A 16983-nucleotide genomic window follows, 5' to 3' on the forward strand; every position below is an offset into this window, starting at 1 on the left:
GCAAAGGAAACTATCAACAAAATGAAAAGGCAGCCCACTGAATGGGAGAAGATATCTAGAAACAAGATATCCAATAAGGGGTTAACACCCAAAATATAAACTCATACAACTCAACATCAAAAAACAAACAATCCAATTACAAAATGGGCAGAGAACCTGAACAGATGTTTTACCAAAGAAGACATACTGATGGCCAACAGACACATTAAAAAGATGCTCAACATCACTAATCATCAGGGAAATGTAAACCAAAACTACAATGAGATACCACCTCCACCTGTCAGAATGGCTATCATCAAACAAAAAACCAAGTAACAAGTGTTGGCGAGGATGTGGAGAAAAGGGAACACTGTGCATTGTTGGTGGGATTGTAAACTGGTGCAGCCATTATTGGAAAACAGTATGGAGACTCCTCAAAAAATTAAAAATAGAACTGCCATATGAGCCAGCAATTTCACTTCTGGGTAATCTGTCCGAAAATAATCAAAATATTAATTCAAAAAGATATATGCACTCCAATGTCTACTGCAGTATCATTTACAACAGTCAAGATACGGAAGCAACCTGAGTGTCTATCAATAGACAAATCAATAAAGAAGATGTAATATCTATATCTATAGTGGAATATTACTCAGCCATAAAGGGGGGAGGGGATCTTGCCATTTTCGACATGACTGGATCTAGAGGGCATTGTGCTAAGTAACATAAGTCAGACGAAACAACAAATGCTGCATGATCTCAGTCACGAGTGGAATCTAAAAACCAAACAGGGCTTCCCTGGTGGCGCAGTGGTTGAGAATCCGCCTGCCAGTGCAGGGGACATTGGTTCGATCCCTGCTCCGGGAAGATCCCACATGCCGCGGAGCAACTAAGCTCATGTGCCACAACTACTGAGCCTGTGCTCTAGAGCCCGTGAGCCACAACTACTGAGCCCGTGTGCCGCAACTACCGAAGCCCACGCGCCTAGAGCCCATGCTCCACAATGAGAGAAGCCACTGCAATGAGAAGCCCGCGCACCGCAACGAAGAGTAGCCCCCGCTCGCTGCAACTAGAGAAAGCCCGCGTGCAGCAATGAAGACCCAACACAGCCAAAAATAAATAAATTTAAAAAAAAATAAATTTAAAAAAATAAATAAATAAATAAAAACCAAACAAATAAAACAAAATGAAAACAGACTCATAGATACAGAGAGCAAACAGGTGTTTGCCAGAAGAAAGGGGGGTGAGGAATGGGCAAAATAAGTGAAGGGGATTACAAGGTACAAACCTGCAGTTATATAATAAATAAGTCACGGGTATATAATATACAGCATAAGGAATAGGGTCAATAACAACTTTGTATAGGGATAGATGCTTATTAGACTTATCTTGGTGATCATTTCATAATGTATGCATATTTCAAATCACTATGTGGTACACCTGAAACTAACATAATATTGTACATCAACTGTTCCAATTTAAAAAAAGAAAAAAAAAAAACCTCATATATGCTCCCTCAGTTACATTCAGTCCAATGCTCTGTGTACTCTACCACTGTGTTTTCCTTATCACCCTTCTCCAACCAAACAGAAAACGGAATTATGAAGAGGAGTGGGCAACAACATTGATGAGGCTAACATTATGATGTCCCCAAATCATTCACTATTTAAACTCAACAGCTTTAATCCTTGTTTATCACTTTACACATACATTTTTTAATCCCCTGGTAGAAATGAACATGTTGACAGCTCTCTTTCTCCTCCTGACTAGTCATCTGACTAAAATTACTTTATTTTTCATAAGTAAGTGTAGAGACACAAAGTATGCTGAATTTGAGGCAAGTAGAGCCAAGAGCGCTTTCCAAGAGAAGGGGATATTTTAACAGAGACTTGAAGAGGAAACTGGCTAGGCAAAGGGAAAAAGAACATATGCAAAGACCTAAGAAAGCTTAAGTATTTGAGGAATTCAAAGATTACCCTTTGGAACAGAGAGATGGAAAACAGAGGCAGAATGGTAGTGGAGGGGTTGGCCAAATCTCCATTCTGGTAGGCCACATTAAGGTATTGCTCTTCATCCAAAAAACAAGAGGAGACTCAATGAAGAATGTTAAACAAGTGAATAAAAATTGATCGAATAAATTAATTTTTATACACTACAGTGAGAAAATGAATAGGCAAAGAACACAAACCCAACAGAAAAATGGGCAAAATAATTAAATAGAAATTTCACAGGAGCCAAAAGTCCCATAAACATATGGGGCGGGGGTGGAATATTCAACCTCATTAGTCACCAAAGAAATGTAAATTAAAACCACAATGAGATACCATTTCATAGATCACTGCTGGAGGGAGAATGAATTGATTCAACCTCTTCCAAGAAGTTTGGCATCAAATATCCCATTAGTGGACTTCCCTGGTGGCAGTGTGGTTAAGAATCCTCCTGCCAATGCAGGGGACACGGGTTCCATCCCTGGTCCGGGAAGATCCTACATGTCGTGGAGCAACTAAGCCCAGCGCCACAACTACTGAGCGTGTGCTCCACAACAAGAGAAGCCACAGCAATGAGAAGCCTACGCACCGCAATGTAGAGTAGCCCCTGCTCACCACAACTAGAGAAAGCCCGCACAAAGCAACAAAGACACAACGCAGCCAAAAATAAATAAAATAAGAAAAAAAAAATTCCATTACTAGGTATACATCCTAGAAAAACTCTTATCCAAGGTTGTCACACGTACATGGGTATTCAATGTAAAATTTTTCACAGTATCCAAAAACTAAGCACAACCTAAATGTGCATTAATAGAATGGATCAATAAATTATATACTTTACAATACAGGAAATTAATACAGCTATACACATCACCATGAATGAACCGTACTAACAATGTAAAATCAAAAAAGAATATTTGATTCCATAAAGTCAAATATTGTTCAGAGATGCAAACAGATGGTAAAGTTATAAAGAAAAGCTTAAAAAAATAACAAAAATTTCAGCAAAGTATAGCTTGGGGAGAGGGAAGGAGATATGATCGAAGAAGGCACTCATTACTGATCTGGCTGTTATGCAGAGTTGTTCATTTTTCATCATTCTTTAAACTATAAATTTAAGTTCTCATGTGCTCTTCTGTATAGATGCTAAATTTCACACTTTTTTAAAATGGATTAACAGCGATAACAGATGTAAAGCCCCTCGGCAGCATCTGGTGTGGAGAATCCATTTGATGGGAACCCACTCCCCATTTTACTGTGACTATGACCTCAGTGTTAATGATAAACCTAAGTTCTAGATTTTTGCTATCACCCACAGTTGCTTCTTCTCCTCTATTCCTACCTAAGAATCCTGACCATCCTCATGCCCCTAACTACTTCTCCTTATCACCTTTGTCTTTAACTCTAGATTCTAGGAGGGAAGTGACATTAGCATCTACAGCAAGGAATTGTGATCCTGCTCATCGCCATTCCTGCCACCCTTGCTGAAACCTAGATAGTGAGTTCCTGAATGACAGGTATAGGCTCTTTCATCTTTGCGGTTCTTTCTGCACAGTGCTTGATACAGGACATCAGTAACTATTTGCTGATTGATGAATAAATAAATACATTACAGAGCTAAGCTACTAGTGAAAATAAGATTAAAGTTTAAAATCAGACTGGTGCTTCCTCATGTTCTCTAAGCCCTTTCACAGTTTTAAAGACTCTCTTGGTTGCTCAGGAACAACAGAAAGACAATTCCAAAGTTGCTTTAAAATCTCTGCCCACAAAAATAGTAGATGTGTAGTCATCAGCTGTATATAATAATCTCCATTCATTAATAATTCTTAAAACTCTGAATAAAAATTTAGATCCTGGGCTTCCCTGGTGGCGCAGTGGTTGAGAATCTGCCTGCCAATTCAGGGGACACGGGTTCGAGCCCTGGTCTGGGAAGATCCCACATGCTGCGGAGCAACTAGGCCCGTGAGCCACAATTACTGAGCCTGCGCGTCTGGAGCCTGTGCTCCGCAACAAGAGAGGCCGTGATAGTGAGAGGCCCGCGCACTGCAATGAAGAGTGGCCCCCGCTCGCCGCAACTAGAGAAAGCCCTCGCACAGAAACGAAGACCCAACACAGCTAAAAATGAATAAATAAATAAATTAAAAAAAAAAAATTTAGATCCTCCTTCAAAGTAACATAAATGATTTTCCATTTCAATTTTTACAATTATAATTTACTATTATTTTATTTTAAAAATTACATTTAAAATGTACTCTGTGTATAATGCATAAAACTAGTTCATCCTCTACATAAACAAAATGATGATATTTGATAACATGTGACTGTTTAGCAAGCTCTTATATTGGAAAACTGTACTGAGATCAACAAGGCAGCCATTTATATTGCCTTTTATATACCACTTCCCCTGTCATGTGGCAGTCAAAAGGCTAAGTGAGATGCTTACAGCAAAGAAAACAGTTTTGAAAGGTCATGCTACACAGATAGCCAGAATTTCTTTCACAATATCCTTACTGTCTGTGGTAGACTATATGACAATCTAACCACAGTTATTTTCTGAGAAAAAGCAAAAAGCATGCTATCAAAGAACCAGAAACAGTAGGCACTCAACAATATAATCTTTATGAACATTTTTCTAATGCAGAAACATCCAGTGCATATTAAGGAAGAAGAATCCTGAATCAAAGACAAAGAACTGGGGGAAGAGGAACTAGTAAAAACTGGAAGGCAAGTTTAAACCACTCAGTTTATTCATAATATTCATGTAACATGATAAGAAGCTTCTAAAGTAAACTTTTTAAAATTAAAACGTGATTTACCAAGGAAAAGCATGACTATAACAACATTGAAGCATGAATATGATCTATTTCAAAATTTCCAAATCTTAATGACAATTGCAAACAAGGTACAAAGCTTCAAAATCCTCTCTGCAGGAGCTGTAATCCCATCAGCACTTTTTTTTTCCCTTAATAACTTTTATCAGTCTAGTATCCATCTGAACAAGGAACGTCTTTTCCTAACTGTTACACAGAAAATGTGTCAGTCAACAGCATGATGAAAATTTCTCCACCTCCTTATAAAATTTCCAATTTTCAAGTGTATCCTTTGGGGGAAAAAAGCATTCTAACTCATTTAATCATCTTGTCCAATCCTGGGAGATCACAGTTATTCCTGCCCAGTAATCAAAACACATAGCTTTCTCCTAAGCCAAGTGAAGGTACTTGGTACATTAAACACCACAGCCAGGTTACATAGACAGAATAACCATAAGTTTTTGGCAATGAATTCTTTTCAAGGGTCCATAATTTTAATTCCTGTGAGGATCTCTCACTAAAATTTAACCAGGTGACAACTTTCTTTACCAGTTCCGACCTTATAGCAGAGCATGAGGATGTGTTACTTCTAAACCTACTAGAAAATGATCTAAGATAAACCTTCTTTTAAGGAAATAAATATACTTAAAACATTCCACTGTTCAAAACCAAAAACAAACTATAAACCAAATCCAGGCAAAGATGTGGAGAAATTGTAACCCTTGTATATTACTGGTGGGAATGTAAAATGGTGCAACCACTGTGGAAGAAAATACAGCAGTTCTTAAAATATTTAAACAAAATTACCATGTGATCCAGCAATTCTACTTCTGGGTATATGTCCAAAAGAATTAAAAGCAGGGAGGAAGTCACACAGATATTTGTACACCCATGTTCATAGCAGTATTATTAACAATAGCCATAAGGTGGAAACAACTCAAATTTCCCTCAATAGATGGGCGGATAAACAAAATATGGTATGTACATACAATGGAATATTATTCAGCCTTAAAAAGGACACTGTGATACACGCTACAACACAGATGAACCTTGAGGACATTATGCTAAGTGAAATAAACCAGCCATGAAAGAACAAACATTGTATGATTCCATTTATACGAGCTACCCAGAATAGGCAAATTCACAGAAACGGAAAGTAGAATAATGGTTATCAGGGATTGGGCTGATAAAAAAGTTGCAGAGAGGGATAGTGGTGATGGTTGCACAACACTGTGAATATATTTCTGCCAGGGAATTGTACATTTAAAAACCGTGAGGGACTTCCCTGGCGCAGTGGTTAAAGAGTCCGCCTGCCAATGCAGGGGACATGGGTTTGATCCCTGGTCCAGGAAGATCCCACATGCTGCAGAGCAATTAAGCCTGTGCGCCACAACTACTGAGCCTGTGCTCCACAACTACTGACCCTGTGCTCTAGAGCCCGCGAACCACAACTACTAAGCCCGCGTGCTGCAACTACTGAAGCCCGCGTGCCTAGAGCCCGTGCTCTGCAACGAGAAGCCACCGCAATGAGAAGAAGCCTGCATACCACAACAAAGAGTAGCCCCCGCTCGCCACAACTAGAGAAAGCCCGTGCACAGCAACAAAGACCCAACGCAGCCAAAAAAATAAAATAAAAATAAGAATTAAAAATAAGTTAAAAAAATTAAAATAAAAACAGTTAAAATTGTCAATGTTCAGGAAGAACACATTGAGCTCTTTCCAAATGCCCACATTTGTACATATCCCAAATTTAATGATTCCTTCATTTATGAAATTTATAAAATTCCTTCATTACTTATTTCAGAAGGAAGTTACTGATAGTATGAAATATGATGATAAAATAAGAACAGTAAAGTCACATAGAGTTGTAGATGCTTAACATTTATTTAAGCTCACTCATGCTGAGTACTTGTCATGATGCACTAGTAATAAATGCCATTTTACTGGGACACAATTTGGAATCATGTGTTTTGGAGATCACAGAGGATCTCTGAATATGTTAAATCTGAAAATGTCAAGGGTGAGGCTAATGTATTTTTACTTCATTAGCTTTAGGCAGCTAAGGAGCACTGGATTTAGAGACAATTTGGAGTTCTATAGCTGTGGGGTTTTCTTTCTTAGTATTCAATGTCAATGAGCAAAGTAACCAGACCTCTTCCTTCAATTTAGAGGAAAAAGTCTTTATTTTATTTTCTGGCTGCACTACGTGGCTTGCGGGATCTTAGTTCCCCCACCAGGGATTGAACCTGGGCCCTTGGCAGTGAAAGCTCGGAGTCCTAACCACTGGACTGCCAGGGAATTTCCAGGGAAAGGTCTTTAACTGATCATGAGTGTTGCTTCTGTACTTCTGACACCATCTCTCAATCAATCATGATGTGATTTGGAAATCCCCTTTTTATTAAAGTTTTTTAAAAGGGAGTACTCTTGGGTATTTCATTTCTCAATTTACAGATAGAAGCAACAGCAAGAGAAGGCCCCCCTGACAATGTGAAATGAGCCAACTTATTCTTTCAATCCATCTCAGTCCCTATATCTGCTTTGAGTAAAGAAACGTGAGCAATACTGTGCAGATGAAACTGAACATTCAGATGCTTTGTACACATGAAGAAGCTTACCTAATTCATGTATAGCAAGTGTTAACTTATCATAAAAAAAAAAAAAAGTCAAACTGGTCAATTTTGTTATGCACATTTTACAATTTAAAAAAACCCAAATCCAGGGACTTCCCTGATGGTCCAGCGGTTAAGACTCCACGCTCCAAATGCAGGGGGCCAGGGTTCGATCCCTGATCAGGGAACTAGATCCCGCATGCTGCAAGTAAAAGATCCCGCATGCTGCAACTAAGATCCGGCACAGCCAGATAGATAGATAGATAGATAGATAGATAGATAGATATTTTTAAAAATTAATTAATTAATTTTAAAAACCCAAATCAAAATAAACTTATTCATCAGGAACTACAAGGCCTTCATGCATCCAATCCACCTTTCTCTACTCTTCCTACTTCCCTGTGGGATTAAAAAAATCTGTTTTATTGTACATCCCCTTCTCTTATCATTACCTCAGACACTTCAAACATCTGGCCTCACGGTTAGCCACAAGCTACACTGCTCAGCCATAGCCTTGCCTTTCACCCCTCCTGTATCCTCACCCCTGGATCTGCATCTCCACCATCAAAAAGAAGAAAACCCAAAGTCTACAACCTGACTCTAGCTCTTCTACCTTCACAATGTCAGCTTCTACTTCCTCCTGCCTCACTTACTCCATTCCAGTCACACTGGCCCTCTTACTGCTCCTAGAACACATCAAGTACAGTCCACCCTCAGCTCCCCCACCCCTAACCCACGTATCTACCTGGTCTGCTCCCTTAACTTCACTTAGAGCTGTGAGCCCAAATGTCACCTAATTAGAGAGGGCTTCCCTAACCACACCTTATAAAACAGTAAGCCTACCCTTCCGCCGTCAATATCTACCTTTCCCTAATACATTTCCCTAATATATTTTTAATGGTACTCATTACCATCTAACACAGTATATATTTACTTACTGTTATCTTCCCCACCCTCATTAGAACATCAATTCCATGAGAAAGGAGCCTCTGTTTTTGTTGACTGTTATAACCCCAGCAGCTAGCACAGTTCTTGGTATATTAGGAGGTGAATATATTATTCAATAAATATGTGTTGAACCAATCATGGCCTCCAGTCCCTTGTGCATTACCTTTTACCAAGCCTATATCTCCACAGACGGTTATTCCAACCACCAATGCCAAATTTCTCATTTCCATCTTAAAGGTTATGCTAGCTAAATTCACACTGCCTGCCATGTCAAGTTGTTTATGTTGAACTGAGCCTTTATGATTGGTCAACAATCCTTTCTATCCTATCCTGGTGATCATATTAAGTTCCTCCACCATGGTCTCTGGCCTGGTCAATTCCAACAGTCTCTTAACTGATCTCCTTGCTTCCCCTGTACTCCTATAGTCCATCTTTAATAAAGCAGCCAGAGGAATCTTTAAAACATATATCATATCATGACACTTTTCTGTGTAAAACCTCTCCTTAAAAGATTTCCTTGAGTCTAAACTCTTTACCATGACCATAGGAACCAACATGGCCTGGCCCTGCCTACTTCTTTAACTTCATCTCATGACTCTATGGTCCTCATCCACTCTGTTCCAGAACACTGGCTTTCTTTCCATTCCTCAAATACATCAAGCTCATTTCTACCTTGAGATTTTTATGCTAGCTTTATTTTCAGGTGACTGAATCCTTGTCTTTCATACCTTACCTTAAAGTCATCTCCTCAGAAGTAGCCAATAAGTCACTTTATCAACTGCCCTCCTCAGATCACATTACAATTTGGTATTTTTATTGTTCGTTTCAACAATCGGCTTCATAAGAAAACTTATCGGGACTTCCCTGGTGGCACAGTGGCTAAGACTCCACGCTCCCAATGCAGGCGGCCCGGCTTCAATCCCTGGTCCGAGAACTAGATCCCACATGCATGCCACAACTAAGAGTTCACATGCCACAACTAAGGAGCCAGCGAGCTGCAACTAAGACCCGACGCAACAAAATAAATAAATAAAAACACACCTGGCACAAAGCAGGTGTCCAATGAATATCTGCTGAAGTTGGAAATTACTCTACAACATTTTTCCTAAATGTTTTCTCCTTCCAGAATCCCAATCCCACCACTGATTATTTGCCTTGTAGATAACCTCAATCCCCATCTTATTCTGAAAAGCAGGATAAGAAATTCTACAGTTTTCTTCCTCTTTGCCTACAAACTCCTTGATTCATCCTCTCTTCCCTTCCTCTGGTTTCTAAGCAGAATGGCTGCTACTCTTTTGTAGGAGTTAAGCCCTTTGCCCAGGTCCTTGATCTCAAACCTTCTTACCTCCTTCAGGCAATTAATCACTCTAATATTTAAACTATTCTACATATTTAAACTACTCTGATGGATCATTCCCTTTCACCTAAAATATACCAAGTGCTAATGCTAAAATATCTTCTATGTGGCTAACTCTTCAAAATGATCACTGTCTCATTTCCTGCACAAACTTCTTGAAAAACATTCTATTTTATACTTCATCCTTTTTTGTATTTTGTAAAACCATTTACTTAACCTCTTATAATTCATCCTGGTCTACTCAATCTGTTCTCTCAGTTATCAAGAACCTCTTAATAATTATCTTATTTTATTACATAATGAACCTAATAATTATTAATTATTAGGTTATATTAATGCCCTAGAGGGGTTCTTGAATTTAATTAAATTTAATGCCCTTCTAGGGTATTAAAACCCTAAATCTTTCTAAGCATCTCATCCCTCTCAAGAACCTCTCCTTGAAATTCTTCATTATGCTTCAAAGAAAGACACAATACCTTCATACCTTTCCTCTTATTTTTCCTTTACTGATTCTTTTTAACAACATTTAAAGTTCTGTACTTTACCTTTTTCTCTCTGCTAGGATACTGGAAATGTTATCTACTTCCACAGCTTAAATTCTATGTGAATTGCTCCAAAATCTGTATCTTTGGGCCCTAAATTATCTTTTTTCTAAATTTTAGTCTCATATTTCCACATTTAAGGAGATATTCTGAAAGTTCTACCTGTACCTCCAAAATCAAAATGTGTCTCACAGAATTCATATGTTATAGTCCCATCCACTTGCCCCCTAATAACCAGTCTTTCCTTGTGGTTTCCCTACTTATGTTATGGTACCATCATACTTGTAGCCACTCAAAATCTTAGATTCATATATATGATTTCTTTCTTCCATATTCCCTGCCAAATCTGCCTTTGAAATCCTGCCAAATGAACTCACAGACCACCAGCTTCCACTCCCACCACTCATTCAGGTAGTCATTATTTCACTTTTGCATCACTTATCACAGTGACAAGTGCTAAGCACCTAACTTGCCTGCTAGACTATCAGCCCAGTCTAACACACAAGTTAACATTCCCCAGGCAGAGAATATCTGCCCTCGTTAACAGTATAACTAGGGTAGATCATGTAATTTATTACACAGAAGACAAGAGTAAAAAATGGCGTAAGATAGTTCAGCAATTACACAATGTTGTATGTCAATTATATCTAAATAAAGTTGGAGAAAAAATATTTGGGCATTAAATTATCTACAAGAGGCTTAAACAAAGATATATATTGTCACACTAGAACTCCAGTGCTTGGGGAAATGACTGCTGCATCCTAAGTACATTCCGTATATTGGTTCAATAAATCACTTAAGAGCTAAAATATTCACTTTATCACCTTCTCTTCACTCTTTACTGCAAACTTATTTTCAGCCACAAACATTGTCCTGAAATGGCCTCTGCTGGGGTCAGCAATGACCTCCTAACTGCCAAATCCAAAAGGCTCTCAGTTTTCAATTAACCTCTCTAAAAAGCTTTAAACATTACTGACCCCTCCTCTCTCCTTCATAAAGTTGGGTTTAATCTGTGGTAAACATAATCCTAAGTACCTGACTATCTTAAAACAAGGCCTAGGACTTCCTTCCCATCCCCACCCCAGAATAACTAAAAGATTTAGGATCTAAGCAAGATTCACATCTTCCTTCTTTACTTAACTTCTGAAAAAATAATATAAGTAATTAAAGATACGAAATTGGATACTTACCTTGAAATGATAGCCCCCATTTCAGTCTTTTAGGAAAACAGATGGCATTACTTATTTTTTAAAAGTGAAGTTTTCATGGAAGACTTTTTCAGATTAGAAGATATACTGCCAAAAAGGGTGAAGATAAAAGATATTAACACCTAAATGGACTAAATTAAAAGTAATTTTACTACTTACATGACATAATTGCTTATAACTGTATTTTTAAATATGGGGAAAATACAGAAAACACATGAACCACAATATTTAAGTTACAGAATGTTACAGCTGTAAGGGAGTTAAGTGGACGTCCTGTGCAACTATCTGAATTATCTTATGTAGATTACCTCCTCTTTCTTGAAACCTCTTTTCTGTAATATGCTAGTTTTCTTTCTATTTCCCAGTTTATTCCTCCATCTGGATCATAAGCTACTAACCATGAGTAACTTATTTCATTTTTCCCCTTTTCTTCTTTAATGTAATGTTTGACACACACAAAATATATGGAAAGATGAATGTAAGCAAGCATTAAGATGAACACTGTAAATTGTAAATCACCACGCCACATAAGAACATCAGTAACATTACCTACATGCTCCTCTCCTCCCAACCTTTATCCTAAATATTTATTATTCCACTACTTTTTAAAACATACTTTGTCACATATGTATTATGTCCTTAAACAATATTTTGTTTAGTTCTGTGTCCCCTGCTCCCTTTTTCAGCTTGATAACTTGGTATGCTAAGTTATCATAGCATACCAAGTCTTCGGGGACTTGAATTTTTTCACTCAATATTTTTCTAAATATGAATGAAGTCTTCAGCGACTTGAATTTTTTCACTCAATATTTTTCTGAGCTTTATCCATGTTACATTTTCATTGCTCTATATGGTATTTCACTATATAAATATGCCACAGTGTATTTATCTACTCTGTTGACAAACATTTGTATGGTTTAGTTTTTTGCTTTTATCAACATTACTATACAGGTCTCCAGGTACACTTACAGAAGAATTTCTTTAGGGTTAGGCTTTAAACCTAGAAGTGGAAAATTGGTGAGTCATACATAGGACATCCAAATTCCCAAGTTTACCAAAAATGCCAACATGTCTTCAACTGAATCACCTTACCAATTCTCCAGCAGTATATGAATCGCTAACACATCTTCTCCAATACCTGGTAGAGTCAGATTCCTTAATTTGTAGCAATACAGAATACATAAAATGGTATCACACTGTAATCTGTTTGTACTTGATTAGGTTTAAGATCTAATAAGGTTGAAGGCCTTTTCACAAGTTTATTAATGATCTATGTTCCTTTCTGCATTCCTCTGTTCAGAGTTTTTAGACAATTTTATTGGATTGTCTTTTTCTTATGAAATAATATGCTTTGTATATTCAGGACCAGGACTGGCTACATAATTTGCAGTGCCCAGTACAAAATAAAAAAGCAGGGCCACTTATTCAAAAATTAATTTCAAGACAGTAACAGCTTAGCATTAAAATAAGTGTGGGGCCCTGTGTGACTGCACAGGTTGTACATCCATAAAGGTGGCCCTGTTCAGGACACTAATCCTCTATTACATATATTACAATTTTCCTCCCAAGTTTGTGGTTTATCTTTTCATCTTCCTTATGGTGTTTTTAGAGGGACATTAATTTTAATGTAGTGAAAAATATCAATCATTTTTTGAGTCACTTTTCTGGCTGACTGAGAAAATCCTATAGACTTCATAAAACTTTATGGCTTTGCCTTTTCATCTGAGCTCTAATTCATGAGTGCTTTCCAAAGATCAGTGAGCTCACAGCTCTCTCCTCTCAGCCATTATGTCCCATTCTTCACAAACAACATTTCGGGACTTTATGACCTTTGTGACAGTAGCGTCCTAATCATTATCATTGAACTCATTTCTGGGCAAGCCCACTCAGATTGGATTGGAGGGACTTCCCTGGTGGTCCAGTGGTTAAGAATCCGCCTTTCCAATGCAGGGGACACAGGTTCGATCCCTGGTCAGGGAATTAAGATCCCACATGGCGCAGGGCAACTAAGCCAACACGCTGCAACTACTGAGCCCGCATGCTCTGGTGCCCATTCACCACAACAAAGAGCCCACACACCGCAAGGAACATCCCACGTGCCGCAACTAAGACCAACGCAGCCAAACAAATTAATTAATTAATTAATTTTTAAAAACCAAATTGGACTGGAACTTGTGCCACATGCCAAGTCTGGAATTGTCTATATTTGTCAGTAATACTCCAAGTCAGAAATTTTAATAAAAAATTTTAACCATCTGGTTAGAACATTTTATGTTTAAAAAAAAGGGAGAAAAGGCTGGAAAATCTTCAAGTTTCATTAAATTAGCAGGAATCAAAGGAGAGCATGATTGCTGTTATTAAAGTTGAAAATCTTTTTCATTTGGAACCTTCAAAATAAAATTTGGCTAGGAAGCAAATAATTTTATTCTAGTCTTGTCTTCTTTTGAAATAAGGTCAATAATATGCTTTTTAAAGTGAAAGGAAAGTTATAAAACAAATTTTAGAATGATGTCAAAATGTATCAAACTGTTTACTTTCCCAAAAGTAAAGGAATTAGTCAACTCAAAAATAACCAAATTTCTGGTGCAGGATGTTGTCAGCTGAGGAGGCTGTGTGGGGGGGGGTGGGGGGTGGGGGGGCTGGGATAAATGGGAACTCTACGTGCTTCCTGTTCCATTTTACTGTAAAACTAAAACTGCTCTAAAAAAATAATGTCTATTTAAAAGGGAAAAGAGAAAAGGAAAGCAAAAAATAATAACCAATTTGATACAATATAGGTTAATAATGAATGTAAGTATACTGCTTAGTCTTCTTGGACAGTAAACAAAATTACTCTGATTTCTTCAAACACAGAATTCAATAAACTTTATTCTTAAAGTTCCTAATAATCCTTTAGGTAAAAACAATGTTATTAACAACCTTACCATGAAGATCCACTCACAACTTCACTGTGAAAAGAAATCAAGCAGCATTTATTAGAAGAAAAAAGTTCTGGACAAATATTCATTAAACTTTAAAGGGGTGGTGGGAGAGTTTCAAAAGCTCATCCAAGCACTGAGAACATCAGATGATGAAACCAAAACCCCTACACAGGTTCTATCTCTGGTCCCTGTTCAAGCAAAAGTACTCTTCTAGGGCTTCCCTAGTGGTGCAGTAGTTAAGAATCCACCTGCCAATGCAGGGGACACAGGTTCGAGCCCTGGTCCAGGAAGATCCCACATGCCGTGGAGCAGCTAAGCCCGTGCACCACAACTACTGAGCCTGTGCTCTAGAGCCCGTGAGCCACAACTACTGAGCCCATGTGCTACAACTACTGAAACCCGCACGCCTAGAGCCTGTGCTCCACAACAAGAGAAGCCACCGCAATGAGAAGCCCGCGCACCACAACAAAGAGTAGCCCCTGCTTACCGCAACTAGAGAAAACCTGTGTGCAGCAATGAAGACCCAACAAAGCCAAAAATTAAATAAATAAATAAATAGTTGTTTAAAAGCGGGGGCGGGGGGGGGCTTCCCTGGTGGCGCAGTGGTTAAGAATCCGCCTGCCAATGCAGGGGACACAGGTTCGAGCCCTGGTCCGGGAAGATCCCACATGCCACAGAGCAACTAAGCCCGTGTGCCACAACTACTGAGCCTGCGCCCTAGAGCCCGTGAGCCACAACTACTGAGCCCGCACACCACAACTACTGAAGCCCATGCGCCTAGAGTCCGTGCTCCGCAACAAGAGAAGCCACCGCAATGAGAAGCCCGCGCACCTCAAGGAAGAGTAGCCCCTGCTCGCCACAACTAGAGAAAGCCCGCACACAGCAATGAAGACCCAACACAGCCAAAAATAAAAATTTTTTTTTAAATTTTAAAAAAGAAACCGACTCATAGATATAGAGAACAAACTAGTGGCTACCAGTGGGGGGGATGAGGGGTGTGACTGAAGTAGGGGATTAAGAGGTACAAGCTACTATGTATAAAGTAAATAAGCTACAAATATATATTGTATAGCACAGGGAATATAGCCAATATTTTACAATAACTATAAATGGAGTATAATTCATAAAAATTTTGAATCACTATGTTGTACCTACACCTGAAACTACTATAAATATTCTAAATCAACTATATCTCAATAAAATAAAATAAACAAACCAGTAACAATGTTGCTATTTTAAAAATAATAGTATTATTAAAAAATAAATTCCAAAAATCACTTCGTAGTAGAGGTGCTCATCTCTCTCCTTTTCCTACTGAACCCACAGTACTCTTCACATACTACCACAAAGTCCTAGCCCTACATCAAAGAAATGCAATTTCTATTCCAACATTTATGTTTATAAAATGCAATTAGAACACTCAAAAATATTCTTTGAGGGAATTCCCTGGTTGTCCAGTGGTTATGACTCCACACTTCCAATGCAGGGGGCACAGGTTTGATCCCTGGTAGGGAAACTAAGATCCCACAGGCCATGCATGGCATGGCCAAAATAAATAAATAAATAATTTTTTAGAAAAATTCTTTGACGACTTCCCTGGCCGTCAAGTGGTTAAGACTGCAATTCCACTGCAGGGGGTGCCGGTTCAATCCCTGGTTGGGGAATTAAGATCCCACACACGGCACAGCCAAAAAGAAAAAAGCAAAAAATCTTTGATACCCATGAAATCAAATATTTCTCCATTACCCAAGAAATAACCAGATTAAAACTACTAGTGGGGCTCACCTGGTGGCGCAGTGGTTAAGAATCCGCCTGCCAATGCACGGAACACGGGCTCAAGCCCTGGTCCGGGAAGATCCCACATGCCGCGGAACTAAGCCCGTGCGCCACAACTACTGAGCCTGCACTCTAGAGCCTGTGAGCCACAACTACTGAAGCCCGCACACGTAGAGCCCATGCTCCGCAACAAGAGAAGCCACCGCAATGAGAAGCCCACACACTGCAACGAAGAGTAGCCCCCACTCGCCGCAACTAGAGAAAGCCCACGCACAGCAACAAAGACCCAACGCAGCCAAAAATAAATAAAAATAAAATAAATAAATTTATTAAAAAAAAAAAAAGACTGCTAGTGTATGAGTCTGTTAGTCTGTTTTTCTTTCTTTTTGTTTAACAAATGGAGATTATATATTCTGGCTTTTTTAAAAATACAGTTTCTCAAAAGACCAATATAGCCAGTAAACATAGGGGGGAATAAAAGCAATCTCACTGGTACTCCGGAAAATAAAAATTAAAAGCACAATAAGATACCACTGTGTACCCACCAGGATAGGTAAAAATTAAAGAAACTAATAATACCCAGGCTTGTTGAAAATGGAGAGCAATGGAAATTTACATTCTTTATGACATAGGAATTCCACCCTAGATATAAATCCAAAAGAAATGTGTACACGTTTCACCAAAAGATATTTACTAGAATGTTCACAGCAGCATTACTCAGACTAGCCAAAAAGTATAAACCCAAAACAGAATGGATAAATTATGATACATTAGCACAATATAATACTATATTGCAATGAAAATGAATTTAGTACCTTAGAGCTTTATAAACACAGTCTGATACA

General features: G+C 38.4%; 1 protein-coding gene across 4 annotated transcripts in view; it reads right to left on the bottom strand.

Moving 5' to 3' along the window:
- The window catches only part of PIK3CB (phosphatidylinositol-4,5-bisphosphate 3-kinase catalytic subunit beta), a 197825-nt gene that overhangs the window by 136717 nt on the left and 44125 nt on the right, over positions 1–16983 (bottom strand). For 3 of the 4 annotated variants that reach the window (XM_057545918.1, XM_057545915.1, XM_057545917.1), the window contains exon 2: positions 11424–11528. The exons of the other annotated variant lie outside the window; for it this stretch is intronic. The gene's annotated coding sequence lies outside the window, so the exon portion shown is untranslated. The remainder of the gene's footprint in view (positions 1–11423; positions 11529–16983) is intronic. 4 annotated transcript variants of the gene reach the window in all.

The sequence above is a fragment of the Balaenoptera acutorostrata genome, chromosome 4, assembly GCF_949987535.1.
Source record: "Balaenoptera acutorostrata chromosome 4, mBalAcu1.1, whole genome shotgun sequence".
Lineage (NCBI taxonomy): Eukaryota > Metazoa > Chordata > Mammalia > Artiodactyla > Balaenopteridae > Balaenoptera > Balaenoptera acutorostrata.